The 8,799-nt window shown below is 40.3% G+C and overlaps 1 protein-coding gene and 1 pseudogene across 2 annotated transcripts in view; both read left to right on the top strand.

The window, feature by feature from the left end:
• Positions 1-8,799, top strand: part of FCHSD2 (FCH and double SH3 domains 2) — a 222,154-nt gene that overhangs the window by 41,888 nt on the left and 171,467 nt on the right. The window lies entirely within an intron of this gene.
• On the top strand, positions 5,323-7,452 carry LOC109386353 (neural cell adhesion molecule L1 pseudogene; annotated as a pseudogene).

Here is an 8,799-nt window from a genome sequence, read left to right as displayed (position 1 = left end):
CTTTTTTTTATATAAACAAATTTTTCAATGTAAAAGCCTATATATTATTATTATTATTATTATTTTTTTTTTATTTTTTTATTTTTTTTAGCTGAGCCATCCTGCCACCTGTTGGCAGCTCAGCGGCTGCTCAGCTTGGGCCGGGACTCGAACTGCTGTTGCTCAGAGCTCAAACTCTTGAGCGAGCTCTTAACCAACTGAGCCACTCGGCCGGCCCAAAGCCTATATATTCTTAACTGTTACATTTATATACATTTAAAAATCAACTGGAAATTAGAGCATTTGTCATTAATGTGGGAATTTCCTTTAGAGAGTCTGCTAGTTGTTAAATTGAAGTATGTCTAGCATCTTTGTTTCCAGCTATCTAATAATGATGTTTGGTAATGACAGTATAAGCTTTCTTTTTGGGAAGTCCCATAACTTTGGCTATTATTTGTTGTCGGTACATCATCTAAATAGTCAAGACTATTTAAATACCTCCAAAAGAAATGGAATCACAATTTATATGCTTTGAATTTTTTATTCTATCAAATTATCGTTTTTAAAATGGTCTTTAAAAAAAATGATGGTTGTGTTTTGGTTCCTTTCTAACATTTTTGTCTAGTGGTTCATCTCTGTCAGGAGCTCAATCTTGTGAATGTTGATGTTTCCTTAGACCAAAAGATGAATGGGAACCTATGCTCTGGAAAGATTTACTATATTTAATTTTTTTTTTAAGATTTTATTGGGGACTTGGGGAAGGGGAACAGTGTTGGGGAATTGGGGAAGGGGAACAGCCAAGTTGCCCTTCACTTGTAGTTGTGAAGGGTGCAGCTAGCTCAGCTCCAAGTCCAGTTACCATCTGGCCACCTGTCTGCAGCTCACGGCAGCTTAGCTCAAGGTGCCGTGTTCAATCTTAGTTGCAGAGGGCACAGCCCACCATCCCATGCAAGAGTCAAACCGGAAACCTTGTTGCCAAGCGTGCACGCTCTAACCACTGAGCCATCTGGCCGCCCATCAGCAGCTCAGGGCAGCTCAACTCAAGGTGCCATGTTCAATCTTAGCTGCGGGTGGGTGTAGCCCACCATCCCATGCAGCAGTCGAACTGGCAACCTTGTTGTCAGGAGCATGTGCTGTCGTCATCAACTGAGCCATCCTGCCACCTGTTGGCAGCTCAGGGGCAGCTCAGCTCGGGCGCAACTCACTGGCCCAGCTCACTGGCCCATGTGGGAATTGACTCGGCGACCGCTCAGAGCTCATGCTCTTAACCAACTGAACCATGGCCTCTACATTTAAATTTTTTTGAAAGTACTATTTTAAAATTAGAAGTTTATCTTAAGATACACCAGGTTTATGTGTTGAGGCTATTTATTGAGCAATCTTCTAGGTACTGTGGATATATAGCAATGCCCACTCCCCCCCTCCCAAAAAAGATGAAAGTCCTGGCACTTATAGAGCTTATATTCTATGGTTGTGTGTTGTCTTCCAATTAAAAATATTAACTTTCTCTTTAAAGCCACTAATATAGCATTATAGTCAATTGGAAAAAAATGACCTTTATAGAATTATTACTACTGGTGTATATTGTTATTCTCCATACAAAGGATTGATTGACCAAAAAGGTTGAATATTATTTATGAGATTTAGCATACACATGAGCCAGCCCAATAAAAAAATATAAAGGAAAAGAACTCAAGTGGGATTATCACATAACAGCAATTTGACAAATAGTATCTCAAGCATATGCAGGGTAAACTTGTAATACATTTTTAGGGGAATGTTAGAAGGAAGAAAGAAAATAATGTTGCATAACCTTATTTACACTTGAAGGGATTTGAGCCCTGAACTTTTTCAAGTTGCGTGGTACTTTCAATTTCCTACAAGTATATTCATGTTTATTTTTAAGCATAGTTTGTGAAATTCACTTTGTAATTCTCCAGAAATAACAGATGTGTTGCATATCTATTTATACAAACAGAACAAATGAATCTCTGAAAGCACAGAAGCCATATGAGAGTCACTAAAACAACATTAAATATTAGGGTGAAATATAGTCTGGCTTTTGACTGCAGTTAGCTAACCACTGAGGTGTTGGTAAAATCATTTGCAGTACTCAAGTGAAATTGCTAAAGGCAAGTTCTGTGTATTAATATACTTCCTGTAGTCTTTGGCAAAATGCTGCTAGTGAAAGAAGGATACAAAAGGTTACTGTGGCTGGAGAGAAAGAGCAGGAAAAGATTGTGGACTTTAAGGGCGGCTCCTGCCTGAGGACAAACAGAGCAAACATGGACACCCCGTCAAGTAGCCTGTGGTAATCACACTGTTGCACTTCAAGTTTTTGCTATTTTTATTCTTTTAAGAAATAAATTTATGAAGAGTTGGGTATACTAACCAAGAAGTTAGTGTATGTGGTGGGTTGTTTTGGGTTTTTTTTTGGTAAATTACATCAGCAAGGAAGTTTAAAATATAACTTAATTTAGCTATATGCAGTTAGCTTTCTGACCATTGCTATTAAAGAAGCATTGGTAACATTATTTGAAATGGTGGACTGTATACCTGGAGCTTTATCATGTAGAACAATAAGGAAAACTATTTGGAGAGAAAGCTGAGGGTTAGTTTCTGTGTTGGTGTGATACTTATTTTTTTAATTTTATTTTTGAGTTTCTCAGCTTGTAATAATGGTTAGAAATATGTTTGAGGAGAAAAATAGACTAATTTTTTTCTCAAAATATTTGATATAGTTGGATTTAAAGTTTCTGAAAATTATTAAGAGAAGAAATGCTGGATATGAGTAAATGTTCGTATTCATGGGTACATAAATTTGCTAGTAAGTTTTGTCTTTCAATGGTTATTCTGTAGCATACATCTGAAACAAGTGAATGGAAATTATTGCTTATGCTGCTCCTATTCTTTTCCTCCCCAAACCCATCATTTATATTAATGAATTTAATGTTAGGCCAGGATAAAACAGGGAGTACATAGAGGGAGAGAATTTAAACTACAGCTGTGGTTTTGAACATTTTTATATGTTAATGCGCCTTTTACCCCACTCCTTTTACACAGGACATACTGGTTTGTACATGTCTTTGCTCATTTATTCTTTGCCTGGTCCTACTAATTGAGTTTGGATCCCCTACTCCAACCATTGATTAAAAACCATGATTTTTTTTTTTAATTCTTTCCGTCTCATCCTCTGTATATAAGTTTCAGTTTCTGTTGTGGACTCTTAACTTTCTCTGACTTATAGGTTAAAAAACATGTATGAGATGTTTTGTGTCGAACACTGTTCTAAGCACTTCACCAGCATTAACTCATTTATGTTTTTCCAATTTATGTTTTCATTTATGTTTTTCCAATTTATGTTTCCATTTATGTTTTTCTTTAGGATAATAACTATTATTCTCATTTTACAGATGTGCAAGTAAAGTAACTTGCTCAGTGTCTTCTGTCCTCTGCTACTTACACCCCTTTCCTTCAAATAATTTAGTTCTGGGCACATTTTGAAAGAATCATTGGCAAACTGAAGTGCATAAGTAAGAAGATGACAAAGGATGATACTGGGTCTGGAAATCATGCTATTTGGGAAAATGGCTAAAGGGACTGCAGATTTTCAACAGTCTACACTATAGATTTCGTGTGTATGTATGTGAATTGAATCTGACTAATTTCTTGTAACTCTGAAGTGCAGGACTAGGAACAGGGATTAGAGAGATCAGGATGACAGAAGATGTTTTCTAGTTAGAGCAGATTCAGAGTAGAAGGAAAGGAATTGTGTCTTCCAGAAGTGTCGAAGTAAAATAATTGGTAAACCTTTATATAATATATTCTTCTTAAAAGTTTTGTTTAATAGTCTTCACTGTTAATAGTGTTGTATGACAAATAAAACATGTGGAAAGGTTTTTCCTGTCTGAAGGGTGCCAATTTGCAACTTCTGATTTAATTGTTCTATGTTTTATTTCTGAATCAAACTGAATTCTGAGTTTTGGGACCATATTATTTTCACTTTCAGCAGAACTGCTTTTACTGAGGTAATGCTTAGACATCAGAGAGTAACCATTCACTTAGTAATTTGTTCAATCTTAATCTTTTAAAAATTCAACATCATTTATCAAGCACCTCATCACTGGCATGATGCTGGGTGCTGGGGATGTGAAGAGGCTGAATGGTGTGTGTGTGTATGTGTGTGTGTTCGTGTGTTCTCATTTTCAGGAGGTTGGAATGCAAACTGGTTTGTACTGGAATGTTATCAAGTACTACAGGGAGTAGTATGAGATGAAGCTGAAGAATAGACAGAACTATGTCATTTAAGAGCCTCATAAAAAATAGCCTGATGAAATAGACTGCATTTATTGGAGGGATATTATTGTGGATATTGCCTATCACGTTGTTAGTAGATCATTCATTATATGAAGGTTAGGAACACCTTTGTTTACCTATGCTTTGTGCTTGGGACAGTGCAATTCTTATTACTAATAACTTCCCCTTTTTGCTCTGACCATTTGGAAATTCAGTCTGAGAAACTGTAGCCTATATATCCACATTTTAACTTTTATCTGGTCTTGTATTATGTTTAATTTTCTGTGATTCTTTTTTTGTACATATTTGTATTATACTGTTGTGTTATGCATAATCTGATAAGCCATTTTAGAGTCCTTGTGGAATAAAACTGTCCACCAATAAAGATCTAATGCTGTAAAACAGAAGTTTATTTGGAGCCTTAAAGGATTTGAATCTGTGAGACACAGATTCAAGAGAAAACTTGAAGCATGCTCTGGGGAAGACAAAGAAAGCAAGAGCTTATAAAGGCAAAAACCACAAGTTGTAACAAAAGAAACTTCTATTCACTATTCATTGTGCAACATGGTGTCATGACTAGTTCAAAAACCATTGGTTAGGTCCAGTGGTGAGACTGGGGTAAATAAGTTCCAGGATGTGCTTCTATGGCAAGCACGAAAGTCCAAGAATTAAAACTTCATTTAGGTCTTCTGTGTAACTGAAAGATACTGGCTGAAGAAATGGATTGACTGTTCAAGATGGAAGAGTGCAGATGGTCTGGCTGCCATGGTGAAGAGGAGGTAAAGTTCAAGATATGGTCATACAGCTGGTTCAAAAGTTACAGGTGGGCAGCAGCAGCAGCATTGGCATCACTGACATACTCAGGCAGCAAGTCCAGGACCGGCGTGTGCGGGGCTTGGGCGGGCAGCCCCAGCGGCAGCCGTAATACTGTGTCCCCATTCCCGGCTCCTGCCACTAGCTGTCCACCAGCCCCTCTTCCCTCCGGGCTGGAGCCCAAGCTGAGTCTGGCCGGCTGTGCCGAGATAAGTCACTAGCACCTCCGGGAAGATGGCTGTGGTGCTGCGGTACCTGTGGCCTCTCATCCTGTGCAGCCCCTGCCTGCTCATCCAATTCCCCGAGGAACTCATGGAGCCACCTGTCATCATGGAATAGCCTTCATGGTGCCTGGTTGTCTTCTCTACAGAAGACATAAGCTTCAAGTGTGAGGCCCGCGGCAAACACGAAGTGCAATTCTGTTGGACTCATGATGGTGTCCACTTCAAACCCAAAGAGCAACTGAGTGTGACCATGTACCAGGTGCCCCACTCTGGCTCCTTCACCATCACTGGCAATAACAGCAACTTTGCCCACAGGTTCCAGGGCACCTATCTCAGCTTTGCTAGCAATAAACTGGGCACTGCCATGTCCCACGAGATTCAGCTTATGGCTGAGGATGCCCTAAGCAGCCAAAGGATACAGTAAAAGGTAGAGGAAGGGGAGTCTGATTCTGCCTTGCTGTCCTTCACACCTAGTGCAGAGTCGCTCCGGATCTACTGGATGAACAGCAAGATCTTGCACATCAAACAGGATGAGCGGGTGACAGTGGGCCAGAATGGCAACCTCTACTTTGCCAACATGCTCACCTTGGACAACCACTCAGACTACATCTGCCTTGCCCACTTCCCTGGCAGTCAGACCGTCATTCAGAAGGAATCCGTTGACCTCTGAGTCAAGGCCATCAACAGCATGATCAACAGGAAGCTGTGCTTGCACTACCCCACCAACACCAGCAGCCACCTGGTGGCCTTGCAGGGGCAGCCATTGGACTGCATCGCTGAGGGCCTCCCCAAGTCCACCATCAAGTGGCTTCACCCATGCCAGCCGACCGAGTCACCGAATCATAAGACCCTGCACCTGCTGGATGTGGGTGAGGAGGGCAATGGCAAATACTGCTGTCTGCCTGAGAACTTGCTGGGCAGTGACTGGAATGACTACTATGTCACTGTGGAGGCTGCCCTGTACTGGCTGCATAAGCACTGGAGCCATTTGTACAAGCTAGGGAATACTGTCCACCTGGACTGCCAAGTTCAGGACAGGCCTCAACCAGAGGTCATCTGGAGAATTAGCAAGATCCCCATGGAGGGGCTAGTCAAGGACCAGAAGGAACGGATTCAGTGTAGAGCCCTGATCCTGAGCAATGTTAGCCCAGGGGCACAACTCAGTGAGAGGCCTACAACTGGCATGGGCTCCTGCTGGCCAAAGCCTACAACCATATCATGCAGCTGTCGGCCAAGATCCTGACACCAGACAACAAGACTCACTTGGCTGTTGAGGGCACCATTGCCTGCCTTCCGTGCAAGGCCTCCGGAGCCCCTGTGCCCAGTGCCCAGTGGCTGGACAAGGAAGGAAAGACGGTGCTACAGGACGAACGCTACTTCCCCAGCACCAATGGGACTCTGGGCATCCAAGACCTCCAGGCCATCAACACTGGACACTATTTCTGCCAGGCTGCAGGTGACCAAAACAATGTATTCATTGTGACGAACCTGCAGGTCAGAGATGCCACTCAGATCACACAGTCAAGAGCACAGCCAAGAAGAAACGCTTGAGTGACATTCACGTGCCAGGTCTCCTTTGACCCCTCCTTGCAATACAGCATCACCTGGCACAGGGATGGTTAAAATCTCCAGGAGCTTGGGGACAGTGACAGGTACTTCATGGAGGATGGCGCCAGGTCATCCACAGTCTGGACTGCAGTGACCAGGGCAATTATAGCCATGTGGCCAGCACCAAGCTAGATGTGGTAGAATGCAGGGTAGAGCCCCTTGTGGTGGGGAACCCCAGGCCGGTGCCTCAGCTAGAGCTGTCTGATCACCAACTGCTGAAGCAGAGCCAGGTGCACCTCCACCTCCCTTGGAGCCCCACTGATGACCACAACACTCCCATTGAGAAGTGTGACATTGAATTTGAAGACAAGGAAATGGTGCTTGAGAAATGGTATGGAATGGGAAAGATGCCCGGAAACCAGACTTCTACCACCCTCAAGCTGTTGCCCTATGTCCGCTACACCTTTAGAGTAATTACCATCAACAGATACATTCCTGGGGAGCCCAGCCCTGAGACTGTGGTCAAACCTGAGGCAGCCCTGGAAAAGAACCCCATGAAATAATGGAGTGTGATGCCTCCAGCTCAAGATTGCTTTGGATTTTTGATATCTTTTGTGGTTCCATGTGAATTTTAGAATTTTTTTTTTATGTGAAAAATGCCATTGTGATTTTGATAGGGATTGCATTGAATCTGTAGATTACTTTGGGTAGTATGGCCATTTTAACAATATTATTTCTTCCAATCCGTGAATATGGGATACCATTAATTTGTATGTTCTGTTGCTTTCATCAATGTTTTATAGCCTCTGTTTTCTGTCTCCTATCACTGTCTCTTTGTGCACTTACAGAAGTCAGTTTCTGTTATTTATAGATTTTATTCTTTAACTCACAATTTACTTTTGTATAATCTTGACAGAAAAAAATGATGTCCTCTTAAATGTGCCAAACTTTTCCAAAAGCTGTTCTATATATTTTCAGTATTTATTTGTATTTCTTATATTCAGCCAGAGGCCAGAATCCAGATCCAAATTGTATCATTCTATTCCTTTGGGATTGTTGAATAGCTGACACCAGGAAGTACCAGAAAATCTCATGGAAATTCCAGGAACTTTAGAATTATGTCTAGAGAATCAGAATGATTTGAATATTTATTCTTCTTTGTTAATAGCTTTAAATAGACCATTTAGAAATGGTCAGTGGATACTTTCTTATTTAAGAGAGCCCAGAAAATGAATGGAGTGACTGCCAGTAAAGACTAGTGTAATTGGTGGTGCATCATCTATATTCCCATTTATGATGGCTGGTCATAGATAAAATCAAACTTATTATCAATCTTTAGTGGAAGGAGATGGAGATGACATAGTCCTGAGTGTGATGGTTTTCTGCTTATGTCTGATTATAGATGTTTTGAGGGATTTACAACATTTCAGAATAAATATTGAAACACTGCAAGGATCAAAACCATAAGTTTGCAGCTTCTCCATCCAACCTCCTATCCAAGTAGTGTTTATTAACAGTGTAGTTCAGCTAACACTGAGGACCTAACATGTGGCAGGCACTGTTAGGTGGTGAAGTTATCATTAATAAAAATTAGATTATTTCCTTTTCAGATAGAAATATTTTTATATTGGTAATGAAAAGTAACATTTTAATTAGGAAAGGTAAAAGCTATTTGTAAATATGTTATAAAAAAGTTTTAAAATGTAAATAAAAATGTTATATATGAGTAGATAATTTATTTGATAATACACATAATTTAAGCTTTATAACTATAAAGGAGGGCATGTATTTCTAGGATATATAATCTGAAAGAAGAGAAGCAGCCTACAAAATGAATTATTTTTATACATTTGTATTTATTAAAAGGAAAAATATTGTTAGATACTTTGTGATGGAATTTAATTGCTATGTTAAATTACATTGTTCTTTTTTTTTTTTT

The sequence above is a fragment of the Hipposideros armiger genome, unplaced genomic scaffold (genome assembly GCF_001890085.2).
Source record: "Hipposideros armiger isolate ML-2016 unplaced genomic scaffold, ASM189008v1 scaffold_132, whole genome shotgun sequence".
Taxonomy (NCBI): Eukaryota; Metazoa; Chordata; class Mammalia; order Chiroptera; family Hipposideridae; genus Hipposideros; species Hipposideros armiger.
The sequence above is the reverse complement of the archived record's forward strand: the minus strand, read 5'-3'. Positions and strand labels throughout refer to the sequence as shown.